Raw genomic sequence first — 16,639 nt, forward strand, 5'->3', positions numbered from 1 at the left:
TCTCCAGCCACGCCCCCAGAACCGCCCGCTTCAGCCCCACCCTCAACGGCCTACCGCAGGGGCAGAGCCAGCGGAGCAAGGGGCGGAGCTGAGTGCCGAGGACAAAACAGGCTCTACGAGAGGAGGGGCCGATTGAGGGCGGAGCTGAGGGAAGGGGCGAGGCTAAAAGGTCGGGGAAGGGCCGAGCGCAAGGGGCGGGACTGCGTGAGGGGTGTGGCTAAGAGGAGGGCGGGGCGGGGCGGGGTGGGGGCGGGGCTGAATGTAGAGAAGCAGTTATCAACCCGCGGGTGGGGCGGGGCTGAGTGCCGGGGCGTGGGGAAGATGGGCGGGGCCTTTCTGGGGGCGGGGCGAAGCGCTGGGGAGGATCCATAGCCTTCGGAAGGCTATGGCTTCTATCTTCTTGAGGTTCTGATTTTTTCCCCTCCCAGATTCTTATCTGGACAAATACAAAAGTCCCTGCCAGATTCCGGCTTCCACCGTACCCGTGACTCCTGGGGTCTGACTTTTAACAACTTTTGCTAAGCCCCTGAGGCTTTTTGAAAGTCAGGAGATTGGCCTCATTAGTCCGGAGGGAACATTTGCGCCTGGGGTTGAACTGAGAGTACAGTGGGGTTTACCGCGATCTGCGATCTTTTGCTAAAACATTACCAAAATTTAATATCCAAAGCACAAACAAAATACCAGAAATGTCAATGTTGAGAGGACAGAGATAGCAAACATTGCCACTGCAGCAGACTGAGGAGTTCAAGACCTCCGCTAGGACCAAACTTCGTCGCTGAAAGGAATTTCAGGAATAGCCGCGTAGTGAAGCAGAGTTGGTGGTTTTATTAAAAAATATTTGAATACAGATTTAAGCATGAGGTTTATGAGACAAAAATGGTGCTCAGAAGAAAGTTAAGACACACTGGAGGGTTGATTGGCCTTCTCAAAGACTCGCGTTTCAAGAGTCCTCTTTTCTCACAAAAGATTTAAGGAAGCTTTTTGGAATTCTATTTCTCCACGTTTCTGGGAACCCAATCCCTGTTTCTTTATTTGATAACTAAGTTTGCAGGTTGGCTCCAGAAGTGTCTTGGGCAGGGTTCCAAGCTGGTCAGCTAAAATCAGAAGCACCTGAACTTGCACAAGGGGCTGAGTGCATGTGCTTCTTGGTAAATGGAGTTTCTAGTAAGAATTCCAGAAAATTGTAGACTTCTATCTAGGAATGGGGGTGGTGCCTTAGGCAGTAGGTAATTCTGCTGGCATTCTTGCTTTTCTGCTCCAACCAGATTCCAGGTGAAGAGGCTCCTTTTTCCTTATCTTCCCCGATTTTTCCCTATCTTTCTTTTGTAGGAAATAAATCAGTGGGATCTGTCTTCAGCCTGAGGTACCTTTTGAACTTCTCAGAGTCACAGATAAACCGAAGGTTCAAGTCACCTCTCTCCCCTTATTCAGTGGCTCTCACCTTTTCTCTGAAAACTGTAAGCCTTGGAAAGCTATAAGCAGTCCTCGAAGGCCGCCATTAGAAAAGTCAACTTTTAAAGTGTCTTTTAAGTTAGTTTTGTTTTATTCCTTTTGTTCACTTATATGGGAGTCTGGGGACAATCTCTTGAGGGAGTTGGTTCTTTCCTTAAACCCTGTGGGTCCCGGATATCAAATTCAGATGGGCAGGCTTGGCAGCAAACACCTTAACCCAATAAGCTGTTCTCACCTGAAACAATAAATGTTTGTTGTCTATAAGCAGTGGCGGTACACTCCTTTAATCCCAGCGCTCAGGAGGCAAAGGCAGGCAGATCTCTGTGAATTCAAGTCCAGCCTGGTCTACAGAGCAGTTGCAGGACAGCAAAGGCTACACAGAGAAACCCTGTCTCAAAAATAAGTAATAATAATATAAAAGTAAACTTAACTTTGGGTTAAATTTTAATTTATTTTTTTAAAGTTGCAAAAATAGGCCTGATCTAGTTTCCCCTTTGTTCATATTGAAATACATTTTGTATAATTAAGAAAATGACATTGGTTCATCAAGATTAAACAGGCTGCATACTTGACCCAATGGTTCTCTCATAATAAACTCTGCTTCATCACACACAAATGCAAGCACAGGCTCAGCGAGGAAAGACTCTTTGCCCAATGCTATATAGCAGAGTGAAAGGGGAGGTCCTTTCTACTGGGGCTGACCCCACTGGTTGCAAGGGTTGCCCATGTGGCCTTGCCTTTGGACATGCTGGAGCATCACATGAAATAGGCAACTTCCCTTGGGTACCATTCATTCATCCATATAGTTGCCTGTAGAAGAACATTCCTTCAGATTTGTGTAGCTGTTACCTTCCTCATGAATGGTCTTGAAGGAAATTCTAGAACCCCGCAGGCAGACACAACCAAGTGTTGGACCCTAGTGTCCAATCACCGAGGAGGAGGAGTCGCTCCAAGAGACCATCTCTCATATCACAGCTGATGTGAAAACATGAGGATTTTATTAATTCTGTCATGACAGGGTCTTCCAGCAGTCGGGAGGCTAGAAGACCCTGAATGTCTGGTACAGGCTATTTTTAAAGGGAAAACCCACAGGAGGAAGGGGTGTCTGGGGGTTGTTCTTTAACTATTATGATTGGCTTATTCAAAAAGGCTATTACCAATAATTGGCTGGAGAGTGGTTGCTAGATCAGATGAGGTAAAGGGAAACTTCTGAGGGTCACTTTGCCCCTTCCCAGGGACTAAGTCAAAACATCAGTAACTGAGTCAACACCTAAAGGTTATCTTGCCCCTATTCAGGGAGATAAAAAGTTCCCAACATGTCAGTATGTGCATGCATAGCTGTTATGTCCTTGGTTCCCAGGGGAGGAGGGGAAGTACTGAGAGTTGTCAGAAATGGCTTCAGAATTGTCTTAAAGTTCTACACAAGGAGAGGGAAGGAGAGATGTGACAGAGGCTTGTTGACCAGGCCTGCACTCTGACCCTGCCACCTACTACTGACTTCAATTTTCTCATTTATTTTAAATCCTAAGGATGGAGGGGAAGGCGTAGCCCATTTGGGAGAGGGTTTGCATTGTATGCCCAAGGCTCTGTGTTCCACCCTAGCACCAGGTAAATCAAGCACGGTGGTGTTTGCCTGTAATCCCAGCACTTGTGAAGTAGAAGCAGGGGGAACAGACGTTTACGGTCAACCTCAGCTCCTTGTGAAATTCTAGGCCAGCTTGGAATGGAGGAGACCTTGATTCAAATAAATACATAAATAAGGAAGAGGAATCAGTGGTAAACTATCTATTCACTGACAGATTCGACAGTTGGACAAGATCAACATCCCATCATCATCAAGCCTGGAGTCTTAGTGACGAGCACTAGCAAGCAAAGAAATAAACAGGAAGCGTCCCCACTGACAAAAGCTCCCATTAAAGCAACTCAAAATGGGGACGCTTGCCTTCCTGATTTAGAGAAGTTTCTCAGGAGGAGGACGACTTTGCCTTTTCTTGGGAAAAAAAATGGGAAACACTGAGAGAAAAGAAGATCTGAAAGCCGGTGTCCCGACAATCAGGCCATGGTTTCCAGCCAGGGCTACACAGAAGCTGTGCGCAGTGTGTCACTGAAGGCCAGAATCCAGATATCTACATTTCAAGACGCGGGACTTACTCACTAGCAGGCACAAGAACTGGGGAGTGTAGCCTAATGGTAGAACACTTGCCTAGCGTGCCTGAAAACCTAGGTTTGATCCTCAGTACCACAAAACAAACAAACATAAAATATGGAGATGGGGATGTAGGCTATAGGTTGATCCTGAAGTCCTAGGTTCAACCCATAGCCCCTCGAAAAAGGAAAAGACAAATGTATATGCTGGGTGTGGTGGTGCACTGAGAGAGTTTTAATTACTGTGCCTTAGAGATCCCGAAACAAAGAGGCCTCTGACCTGCTAGCCCCTTGCCCAAGGACAAATAGTTCCTGAAATGTTGCAGGTCATTGTTTATGGGAGATAGCAAGTCACGTGTTGTTTTTCTCTTCCATAAACAAGTTTATTTGACCCATCTACAGCAGAAGTGCTTGATCACAAGTTGACAGGAGGTTTGCAGAAAATACGTCAGGATATACATTTGCCCCAGATCCGATATAGGCTGGAGGTGTATCAGGATGTATGCCTGCCCCTGAAGGACCTGATGGGAAATGAAGTGACTTATGGGTTTTCCTCCTTAAGCCCTTGCAAAACTTGATTGGAGTCATTTCCGGGGAACCTGGGTATGGATCTGGCCAGAGCCCATCCACCTGACCAGTATTTAACTAAAACTTGCTTCAAATTTGGCTTTAAACTGTGGTAGTGGTCTTAGTCTCCATTCATGAGATTAACGGCATTCCTATAATAACCCCAGCACTCTTGAACCTCCTGCCTCCAGTTCCCCAAAACTTTACTTCTTTTGGGGGGTTTTGTTTTGGTCTGGTCTTTTGCTTTTCTGAAACAATCTCACTATGTAACTCTAGCTGGCCTCAAACTTTCTATGTAGACCAGGCAGGCCTCGAACTCACAAAAGTCCGCCTATCTTTGTCTTTTCAAGTGTTGGGATCAAGAGCAGGCACCACCACGCCGCCCAGCTTCTTTATTTTCATTCACCAGTTGTACTTAATCTTTCAAGGTTAGAAAACAGCTCTTATCTCTAAGTCATGTGTTGGTGTACTTTTATAATCCCAGCACTCCAGAGGCTGAGGTAGATTGCCAGGAATGTGAAACCAGCCTGGGCTACACAGTGAGTTACAGGCCTGAGATAATGGGGTCCTTTTCCAAGACACAACTCTTCTGTCTGTGGTGAGGGTCTGGACTTTAAACAAAGTCAGGGAAATAAAGTGTTACTATCATCTGTTTTCTTTTTTATTTATGTATACAAGTGTTTGCCTATGTGTCTATATGTACACAAGGTGCCCGTTCAGGAGATGACACTGGATCCCTTGAAACTGGCATTACAGACGCCTGCAAGCCAACCATACGGATGCTGAAAACCAAACCGAGGTCCTCTGGTCCTCTGCAAGAACAGCCAGTGCCTTTAACCACTGAGACATCTCTCCCGCTTTGTCTTTTGTTTTGTTGTTGTTTTAGGATTTTATTTTCTTTTTGAACAATGTTGATTATACTTACCTTCTTGCAACTGTGAAAATCCAAAGGATGTTTCCCCAACTCTCCTCCCACCTCGCCTTTATTTATTGGCAGGGGGTCAGGGCTCTTTGTGCACACATACAGAGGTCTGAGAAGAACTTGTGAGAGACCAGGTGGGTCTCGGGAACCAAACTCTTGTCAGATTAGCAGCAAGCGCTTCTAACCACTGAACCATCTTGCTACTCCACCCCTGCTGCTTTCTTCTTCTTCTTCTTGTTCTTCTTCTTGTTCTTCTTCTTGTTCTTCTTCTTCTTCTTCTTCTTCTTCTTCTTCTTCTTCTTCTTCTTCTTCTTCTTCTTCTTCTTCTTCTTTTCCTCCTCCTCCTCCTCCTCCTCCTCTTCCTCCTCCTCCTCCTCCCCCCTCCTCCTCTTCCTCCTCTTTGTATTTTAAGACAGGGTCTTACCCTGTAGTTCTGGCTGTCCCGGAACTCACCACGTAGACCAGGCTGGCCTTGAACTCACAGAGATCCACCTGCCTCTGCCTCCCAAGTACTGGGATTAAAGGTATGTGCTACCACCATGAAAGGCATGGTCTCACTATATAATTCGAGCTAGCCTAGAATTCAAAACATAGTCCAAGCTGACCTAGAACAGGAAGCAATCTTCCTGTCTCGGCCTCTCAAGTACTGGATTACAGACCCAAGTTACCGTACTCAGCCACCTAATCATTTTTGTTACTTTGTTTCCAAAGTTCCCGTTACATTTATCCACTCATTTATTTATTTGTTTGTTTGTTTGTTTGTTTATTGGTTTTTCGAGACAGGGTTTCTCTGTAGCTTTGGAGCCTGTCCTGAAACTAGCTCTTGTAGACCAGGCTGGTCTCGAACTCACAGAGATCCGCCTGCCTCTGCCTCCTGAGTGCTGGGATTAAAGGCGTGTGCCACCACCGCCCAGCTCACTCATTTATTTGTGTGTGTATGCCTGTGTATGTGAGTGTGTGTATGTAAGTGTGTGTTAAACACTAGAAGAGAGGTGAATAGAGGGCTTACATGGCATGAGTAAGCCCTGGGTTTCAGGGAGGGACTACTAGGATTTATCTCAGTGGGATATCTGTTAATTACCTAGTTTTAGAGAAAAAGAAACAGAGACTCTGAAACAGGATAGGCTTTCCCAGGGTCACTCAGCAGCAGGGCCCAAGATTCTGGCGTCACAGCTCAGCCACACTTGGTGGGGGGGGGGGGAGAAATCACAAAGCAAATAGAAGAACAAAATCTTCTTCATCTCAAAGGATAGCCTGCATCCTGAGAGTGACTGGAGGCCTGACAGTGCCTCTGGGGACAGTTTTGGGACTGGTTGGGCTGGCCAGACAGGGTAGGGAAGGAGTCTTGGGAACAATGCCCCTCAGTCTCAGCAGCCATGGTAGGAAGTGCCTGTGCCATGGGACATGGCTTTGATTCAGAGTCCCATCTCACTAGCACCTTCTCTGACACTGTCATACTCACTTTGGGTTATACCCTAGCATCACCTGGGGAGCCCCAGTGCCCTGGGGTGGCAACCAACCACGTCTTGACACCTTTTCTAATTCCCTAGAAGGTTCCAGTAGCTTCCTATCCTTATAGCCCACTGTTCTATAGAACTAAAAGTGCATGCAGAGCACCCACGGACTCATCAGAAACTCAGTGAGCCAGCCTGGCGGTAGTGGCGCTCACCTTTAATCCCAGCACTCGGGAGGCAGAGGCAGGTGGATCTCTGTGAGTTCAAGGATAGCCAGAGTGAGTTCCAGGATAGCCAGGGCTACACACACACATACACACACACACACACACACACACACACACACACACACACACACACACCTGTCTCTAAAAACATAAAAGAAAACCAAAACCAAAAAGCAGGATTATGGCCTTCTCCTCTCCCTGCCATGTCTTATACCCCTGCCCTCACATCACTCTGAAAAGGAGGAGTCATCTGGAAAAAATGTCACTTTGTTCTAAACTCCCAGTCTAGGCAGGGGTGGGGGTGACACACGCCTTTAATCCCAGCATTCAGGAGGCAGAGACAGGCAGATCTCTGTGAGTTTGAGGCAGACCTGGTCTACAAGAACTAGTTCCAGGATTGTAACACAGAGAAACCCTGTTTTGAAAAAAACCAAAACCAAAAAAAACCCAAAAAACTCCCAGACCTTTGGATTGGATACTGTGAACTTTGTTCATACCAACTTGAGGAAAAACAACAGGCAGCCCTATGTGGCAGTGAATTAGCAGGTCATCAGACCAGTGCGGAGTCCTGGGGGGCTGGCAGAACTGTGACTCAAATTCCCAGAGTTCCAGGCGGTGGGATGCACAGTTCTGGCCAAGGTACCTGTGGAAGTATGTGCCGGGTAGGCTGTATGTTTGTTGGCACCGCAGAAAAGGAACAGAACCAAAAATGATGTAACAGCCTTACCAGGTTTGACACTTATAAATGTCCTCGGTAGTTGAAGATAAGGGTGAAGGTTGAAGATAAGATAACACGAAGGTGTTCAGCTGCTTAAGAAACTTAAAGCTTGGAGTGATGTCAAAAAGTCTGTGCCTCTCAGAGAACAAGAGCTGGCAAGGATAAAGTGAGAAACCAATGCCGTGGCCAGCACAGAGGGCGCTGCAGCATCTCTCAGGAAGATAATGGTACCATCAAGTCCAGAAACGTCCCTGGTATTACTCTGCTAACTGTAAGACGCTGAACATTTTGAAACTTGCTCCTGGTGGGCATGCGGGATGATACTACATTTGAACTGAAACCGCTTCCTGAATGTTAGGTGAGTCCCGCGGCACTGGCGCTTGGCTTAAATCTGCTTCCCTCAAATGTAACTATAATGCCAGTAGGTGGTGGCGCACGCCTTTAATCCCAGCATTTGGGAGGCAGAGGCAGGAGGATCTCTGTGAGTTCGAGGCCAGCCTGGTCTACTAGAGCTAGTTCCAGGACAGGCTCCAAAACTACAGAGAAACCCTGTCTCAAAAAACAAAAACAAAAAAAAATTTGTTTCAGCCTGTTTGAATCAAAAACCTTATCTAAGATGCAATGAGGGAAAAATGCAGCAAGCCATTCAGCAATCTGAATGGAGCCCAATAATTTGCATTAAAACAAATCACACAGCTTCCCTAGGCCCAGCCCTGTGGCTCACACCTGTGATCCCAGCAAGTAGGAGGTGGAAGCAGGAAGATGGGAGTAAGTTCAGGACATCCTTGACTACACTGAGATTGAGGCCAACCTGGGCTACATAAGATCGTATCTCAAAAAAAAAAAAAAAAAAAAACAAGTAATATATAAATACCCCCACCATGAGCCAGTGTCACCAGCCAATACTCAACACCACAGTTTCAGTAGTGTTGAGGCTCAGGAAATATTACCCAAGGTATGGGCATGTTGTGTGCTGGGCACTTTTAGCTGAAGAACACTGAAAGACCTCCAGATCTGCCTGACTCCTCTCCTGCCCTTCTTCTGCTCAGCACCTTGCTCAAATCCAAGCCACGTAGCCTAGAATAGTCTCCTACCCAAGGCAAACCCTAGAAGCCAGAACCCATCTCCCCCAAAGCCAACCATAAAACCTAGGAATGCAACTGTCCTTTCCTCTGCCTTCCAACAGAGCAGCTCAGCACACCCAGGTCTCCGACCTGCCTTATTTGACAGTGGATCATAAGACCCTCATTCCGGAATAGGTCTTTCCCCACATGGGGAGGACAGAATGACACACTCATACACACACACACACACACACACACACACAGAGAGAGAGAGAGAGAGAGAGAGAGAGAGAGAGAGCACTGATATCTGAGTAGACCTTTCAGAGTGTCCCCATCTCAATCTATCACTTGACATGGAAATAAAAACTTTACATTGGTATGAATGTTTGTTTACTGATACAAATTTAAGGTCAATTTTGTTATATTATGTATATTCCTGCTCTTGTATAAGGCATTATATTTATACAGCTCATTCCAAAATCCAATGTATAGTTAAGAAATACAAATTAGTGCTCGCTTCAGCAGCACATATACTAAAATTGGAACGATACAGAAAAGATTAGCATGGCCCCCCTGCGCCAGGATGACATACACATTAATGAAGCGTTCCATAGGGGGAAAAAAAGAAATACAAATTAATAGTCATAGCCAGGTGGTGATGGCACGTGTCTAAATTTAATCCCAGCACTCGGGAGGCAGAGGCATGTGAATCTGTGAGTTCAAGGCCAGCCTGGTCTACAAGAGCTAATTCCAGGACAGGCTCGATAGCTATAGTGAATCTCTGTCTCGGGGTAGGGGAGCAGTCCTTCAGGGTTCCTGCTTCACTGAGAAATCTGCCAAAGATGGATGCCCCAATGTTACAAAAAACTTTGGGTGACTGTCCAGGCAGCCAGATGTCTCTGTCATTTCTAGAACTTTGGAAGTTGCTTACAATGCACTTCCTGTTTACTTAGGTAATATTATATCCTTCTGGAGTCTCTGATGGAGTTAAAGACTAAATAGTTATAATTATAACTTTCCTTAGTTATGATAAAAGATAAATTAGATATGAAACTTCAGACTCACAAAGATAGGATAGGTGACAGAGTAATTTGTCAAATACCAATAAATTAAATATTGTAACTTAATTCTTGCTTGATAACCATTTTTTATATGTAATTTTAAAATGTCAAAGTTAAATCCTTCCTTTTCAATTAGACAGAAAGGGGAGATGATGTGGGGTGCCCTTCTCTATGCTGTGAATATGTTTTATTAGCATTGGTTAATAAAGAAGCTGCTTTGGTCTATGGAAGGGCAGAGTATAGCTGAAGGGAAGTCCAAAAAAAGATAAAGGGAAAAAGAAAGCAGAATTGGAGAGATGCCAGCAGCCAGAGGGGAAGCAAGATGTGAAGTAACAAGCCACAAGCTTTGTGGTAAAATACAGAGTATTAGAAATGGGTTAATTTAAGTTGTAAGAGTTAGTTAATAACAAGCCTAAGCTAATTGGTCAAACAGTTTGTAATAAATATGTTTCTGTGTGATGTCTCGGGACCGAGTGGCCAGGAAACGAAAGCCCAGCATCTGGTTATAATCACTGATAAGTAGCTAGGCAGGTAAGTCTGGCGTGAAGGTCATGAGGCTGTAGCCCTCCCCTCATAAACAGGGGCATATAAAGCCAAGAGCCAAACTACAAAATTTGGATTGCTGGCCAAAATAGTGGGATTTAGGTCCTATCTCTGGCTCTTGGTAGAGGCATGTTCTAAACTGCCTCCAAAGATTACTATCTAACCAAACCTCTCTGGTAAAGAATAAGGATATAGTGCTGGGTGGTGGTGGTGCACACCTTTAATCCCAGCACTCAGGAGGCAGAGGCAGGCGGATCTCTGTGAGTTCAAGGCCAGCCTGGCCTATACAGTGAGTTTCAGGACAGCCAGGGCTGTTATACGAAGAAACCCTGTTTTTAAAACAAACAAACAAAAAAGACACACCATTGTCCCCTCCCTTGAGGGTTAATTCAAATGGGCCTGTCAATCACCGAAAGAGAAAAACACCCCTCAGAATACCTGTCCCCAAAACTGCAGTGACAGTGGTCTCGTGGTGCTGTCTGGTGCCATCCACCGTCCGCTCTCAGCCCTCGAGGGTGCCTGGCTCTGCCGTAATAAACTATGTGTCCTTCCACACTACTCTGTGCCATGGGTTTCCTCTGGATTCTTTCTGTAGACCGAAGAGAGGCCAGAGCAAGGTCCTGTTGACGTTCCAGTTTGGTGGTTCCGTTCTTTCTTCAGTCACAACCCTTTCTGGCTGGACTACTCTCCACTCTTTACCCCAGCCAAAGCAAAGGACAGTTGTCCCAGGACCATTTTATAGAGGATGAGGGGTTTGGGTACCAGAGATTGAACACAGGCCTCACTTGCTAGCTGAGCTACAACCCACACTTGGCCCTTTTCTGTGATTTTTGGTTTAAGACTTATTTTTAATCTCCGCAGATGGGTGGGGAGCACCATCTGTAGGCAGAAGAGGTTGTCTAGTCCCCTGGAACTGGAGTTACAGCCGCTGTGAGCCTCACAGTGCAGGTGCTGAGAACTGGACTTGGGTCCTCTAGACACACAGCGGGTGCTCGCGGTCACTGCCTCATCAGCCTTGAGACAGGGTCTTTCACCTGGTGTTTTTAGTGCAAAAACTTAACTTTAGCAGTCCCGACTCCCTAGACTCTGCCACCTGCCTCACCAATTAAGAGCAACCGTGAAAAGCAAATTTCTTCAATGTGGTCACACCACGAAAAGATAGAGGATCCAGTGGCCCAAGTCCATTAAGGGAGTTACTTTTTCTTTTTCTTTTTCTTTTTTTTTTTTTGGTTTTTTGAGACAGGGTTTCTCTGTAGCTTTGGAGCCTGTCCTGGAACTCGGTCTGTAGACCAGGCTGGCCTTGAACTCACAGAGATCCGCCTGCCTCTGCCTCCCGAGTGCTGGGATTAAAGGCGTGCGCCACCACCACCCAGCCTCCTGCTCCTTGTTTTAGGCATGGCTTGGGATCAAGCCCGGGCCCCCCAGGCATGCTGTGCTGGCCCTCTACCCACTGAACTCCATGACTATTATCATCTTTCGATATGGGAGTGTAGGCTGTGACTTTTATGTATTCTGTATTCTGTCCCTGTAGTAGCAGGCGTCATGGTTAGACCAACTTTACCATTCTTGGTCAAATCACTATTTCTTTCTAAAGGAAGCCACCCAGAAACTCTCCCTTCCCCCTCTGCTAACTTCAACAGGAGACGATCCCAGTTCTTCCAGGTTCTCTGTCTGGTGAGGGAATGGATTCTGAGATGCCTCCGAAGTGGTCTAGTTCAGTATTGTTAAATCAGGTCAGCAATCTAGCTCTGACAAGTTGCCCAAGAAGAGAGGTGGTGTCCGAGCATTTCTTCCACTCTGCCTTCCTGGTGGGTTCTACCAGGGTCAGAGACTCTGTGCATGCGTGCGTGCGTGCGTGTGCGTGTGTCACAAGCACATGAGTGAGCGCGAGTGTGCGTACATGTGTAGGTGTGGGAGTACAGGGGTACACATGCCTCTGGGCAGCAGCTACCATTTTGCCCATTTTTCAGTTCTCATTCTTACCTACTGAGAAGTCTTTCCAGACCCATGCCCTGCTATTTTTATGAAAAGCTGGACTGAGCATTAAAAGTCCCTTCTTATGCCTTGAGGGCTGGGTTCAAATACTATATCAGTTTACCAATCTGTAGTCACAAACCCTTTGAGAGCCCTCTACAATTTCCAGAGCACTATACCGCCCATCTCATCCATTCATTCCGCACGCATTTCTCGGGTAGGACAGTACCAGGGCATCCAGTCTGAGATTGCACAACAGGCAGTGCCCCAGAAGCAGCAGCGCGTCCACTGTTGACCTCAGCTGCGGGGATTCAGTCACCTGCAGTGCACGCTATTTTCCAGCAGGGGGCGGCCGCGGCCCAATTCGTGCCTTCTCTGCAGACGCAGACTAGCCAAAGGTGATTGATTATTGAAGACTAAGGAGGAAATCCGGACTCTCACTTGCACTTCTCCGAACTTCAGGGTGAGCAGCTAATTGCAATCTTTATGAAAGACTTCATGAACTGAAAAAGATCCGTAGGACAGACGGCCCCTAAAAATCTCAGTGAGGGAAACAGATGCTTACTCAGGTTTGGGAAATGACCCTCGGCTCCTGCCTATGGGTCCTGGTCCTCTGGTGTCTGCAGTCGGCAAGAAGGCCTGCCTGGCTCTACAGCTCCTGCAAAGACGGGCTTCAGAAAGCCAGTCCCACTGTGAAACCCGAGCAGGAACCACATTGTTGTTTCTAGTTCTAGCTAAGAATAAGTTTCTGTTCCCTAAACCTGGTGTACCACACAAAACATGTTTTTAAACCGGGCGGTGATGGTGCACGCCTTGAATCCCTGCGCTCAGGAGGCACAGGCAGGTGAGTTGGAGGCCAGCCAGGTCTACAGAGGCAAGTTCCAGGACAACCAGGGCTACACTAAGAAATCCAGTCTCAAAAAACCAAAACCAAGCAAACATAGTTTTAACCCTACACCGAACTTGTGACCCCTTGATGCATGGCTATGCTTTGTCTTACAAAATAGTTTCAGGATACCTTGATCTACACCCTTGACCACCTACCCCATGATGTATAGTTTTGCTTTCATTCTTTTTCGTCGTATTTTTCTGACAGCCCCTGTAAACACGCTTACAGCTGTTTTCTACTAACCTTGTGGCTCTTCCCTAGAAAGGGCCCCGGGGACTGCTCCCTCAAATCCCGACTTGGGGTGCACCTCTAAAATAAGGCCTGCTTTAATTGGTTAATCGTGGAATTGGTCTTTCTCCTTGCATATTTGGAATTAACACTACCACCACCGTGAGCTCTGTGGGCTGGGGAGGTCGCCAGGCAGGACAGGGAGTAGAGTTTATTTTTAGCTGCTACAGTGAGCCTCGACCTTATTTAGACATCGGGCGGGTGGGCGGGCAAGCCGGTGACAGGGTGAGCTGGAGGCAGCAGGACGGAGAGGTCTCCAGCTCCTCTTACCATTGCTCTGCCCTTTCCACCCCGGTTTACAATCCTCCTTGGGAGGCTAGAAACAGCAGCCCTTGCTGGCTGTCCTTAGTGCCACGATGCTCTGCAACCTGACTTGCTTCTTCACCAACACTTGGAGCTCCTCTATCCTCCACAGGACCACAGGGTTCTGTCCCTTCTTATTCTGGTGGTTAGAGCTCAATTCATTGAATACTACAGATCTAGGTTCAAATCCCCTGGATGACTCTAAGTGACCTACCCTCTTCAAACCCAAGCTGGCTTCTCCACCTCCTCTCTCTGTCTCTCTCTGTCTCTCTCTGTCTCTCTCTCTCTCTCTCTCTCTCTCTCTCTCTCTCTCTCTCTCTCTCGTTAGACGGTTTCTACTGGGGAATCTAACTTAGTAGAGCCTCCCACATGCTAGGCAAGCACTTAGTCCCAGGGCCTAAACTGCTGCTTCACCATCCCACCTCCCTCCTTGGTGCTGAAGATTGAAAGTGGCTGAGCAGACATAGAATCTAGCCTACCAAGGTCGGTCCTCAGTCAGTGATGGAGATGGAGATTGAAGCTACAGTGTGCATCTGGAGTATGAATTCATGAAGCAATGTGCAGAGAAGGGGATTTGGGGGAAGTGATTGGAACATGAGGCTCTGACCTCATCAGTGGTAAAATTTACCGATGGGATCTTAATCAGCCTATTGGGAAGCAGTGGGCCTGGGAATTGGGGCCTAACTGAAGGGAGTGGCCCTGGGAGGCTGCTGTGATTTGAATATGAAATACTCCCAACCAGGTCAAATGTTTGAACCAGAGGGCTGCCCTGTTTGGGGCTGTTGTTGACCTTTCAGGCTGTGAAGGCTGGAGGAAGTGGCAAGCTAGGTGACAGGCTTGAGGGCTATAACCTGACTCCACTTCCTGCAGGAGCCTTCGTGGCTTCCTGGTCAGTCACCATGTGAGGGGTGTGGCCACCAGCAACTCTGCTGCGCCTTCCTTGCCATGCTGAATTCCATCACCAGCACCCTCTAAAATGAAAGGGAGGGGCCTGGAGAGATGGCTCTGTGGATAAGAGTGTTGGTTGCTCTTCCAGTGGACCAGGGATTGGTTGCCAGTACCCACATGATGTAACTCCAGTTTGAGGGGATCTGACACCTTCTTCAAGCCCCTGAGGGCACCAGGAATACTCACGGTGCACAGACATACATGCAGGCAAAACACCCATACACATGGAATAAAGTTAAATAACTCTTAAAATTAAAAAAAAAAAGAAAGAAAGAAATTAAAACTTTTTGTTGTTTATTTTTTCGAGACAAGGTTTCTCTGTGTCGTCTTGGCTGTCCTGGAACTTGCTCTGGAGACTAGACTGGCCTCAAACTCAGAGATCTACCAGCCTCTGCCTCCTAGGTGCTGGGATCAAAGGTGTGCAGCACCACTGTCTGGCAGAAAAAACAACAACAACAGTTTTATTGAGGTATAATGGGTGCACAAAAGGCGGCGCGACTTGATAGGTTCTGTGCACAACCCGCACTCAGATCACAGTCGAGACCAGGACCGCCAAGTCTCCCTGCACCCTTTCACTTAGGTGCTTTCTCCGCTTTGTTTTACAGGAGGGACACTTAACATGCGAGATGGTCCAACTTGAGTGCACAATAAAGTGTTTTAACTTCTCTGTGCTGCACAGCAGATTTCTAGTGCAATAGGTAGGGGTGTGTGTGTGTGAGAGAGAGAGAGACAGAGACAGAGAGACAGAGACAGACAGACACACACACACACACACAGAGAGAGAGAGAGAGAGAGAGAGAGAGAGAGAGGGAGAGAGAGAGAGAGAGAGAGATGTTCATGCATGTGTGTGCACATGCACAGTGTGGATGCATGCTCCCACATGTGCATGTCAGTGCACGGGCATGTGGAGGTTAATGGTAGTCATCAGATCTTGGTCACTCTCCACCTTATATTGAAGCAATGTCTCTCAGTGGAACCCAGAGCACACCGATTCAGCAAGTCTGACCCTGGGGATCCCCTGTCTCCAACCTCTAAGTACTGAAATTACAGTCAGCTGCTACGCTCACCAGGCATTTACGTGTGTGCTGGTTAGTTTTTATCAGCTTAACACAAACTATAGTCATCTGGGAAGAGGGCACCTCAATTGAGAAATTGCCTCCATCAGGTTGGTTAGTAGGCAAGTGGATGGGACTATTTTCCCCGGTTACTGATTAATGTGGGAGGGCCCAACCCGATGTGGGTGGTCCTGGTTTGTACCAGAAAGCAAACTAGGAAGTCCTGTAAGCAGCTTCCTCTGTGACCTCTGCTTCATTTCCTGCCTCCAGGCTCCTGCCCTGACTTCCCATTATGACAATTACCTGGAAGTGAGAGCCAAACAAACCCTTACCTCCCCAGGCTGCTTTGGGTCACAGTGTTTGTCACAGCGATAAAAAGCGAGCTAGGACCATGCCATGTGCTGGGGAATCCAAACTCGGACCCTCATGCTTGCATGCCAAGCGCTCTCCGCACTAAGCCATCTCTCTTGCCCTAAGAATGAACTTCTCTGGAAACCAGGTCCGACTCATTGAAGGAGGAATATCTGCCTCTGAGAAGGGACCAAACACAAAATCCTGTCCGATCCCAATTAAACGGCCCTGATTACCCAGTCCCTGGGGACCCTTCTCCCCAAGCAATCCCTTGAATAGTTTTTGTGAACAATGCTGACCTGTGTAGCCTCTGCCTGTACATCTCAGTGGGTTCTCTCTGTCTCTCTCTCTCTCTCTCTCTCTCCTCTCTCTCTCTCTCTCTCCTCTCTCTCTCTCTGTTAAACCACACCCCTGAATCCAATACAGGTTGAACAGTCCTGATCGGGTAGCGGGTTGGGGGAGGGCGAGGGACACATTCCCAACCCCTCTACCCTCTGCTCCTAGATCTTCCAGACAGTTGGGAAGATGCTGCATTGCCATTCAAATGTCCCTGGCTCAAAGGTGCCTAGTGGTGGTGTATGACTATTATCACAGCCCCCAAGTGGCAGAGAAAGCCCAGTCCAATTTTACTGCATTCTAGGCCATCCAAAATTGCATTGCAAGACCCTGTCTATTAAA

At 47.2% G+C, this 16,639-nt stretch overlaps 1 non-coding gene and 1 pseudogene across 1 annotated transcript; both read left to right on the forward strand.

Moving 5' to 3' along the window:
- Positions 1-2,106: 2,106 nt before the first annotated feature.
- The window catches only part of LOC119811488, a 14,958-nt pseudogene continuing 425 nt past the window's right edge, over positions 2,107-16,639 (forward strand).
- Positions 9,059-9,167, forward strand: LOC119813781. The gene has a single exon (XR_005285241.1). It is a non-coding gene; the product is annotated as a U6 spliceosomal RNA (small nuclear RNA).

This window comes from Arvicola amphibius, chromosome 4 (genome assembly GCF_903992535.2).
Source record: "Arvicola amphibius chromosome 4, mArvAmp1.2, whole genome shotgun sequence".
NCBI classification, from domain to species: domain Eukaryota; kingdom Metazoa; phylum Chordata; class Mammalia; order Rodentia; family Cricetidae; genus Arvicola; species Arvicola amphibius.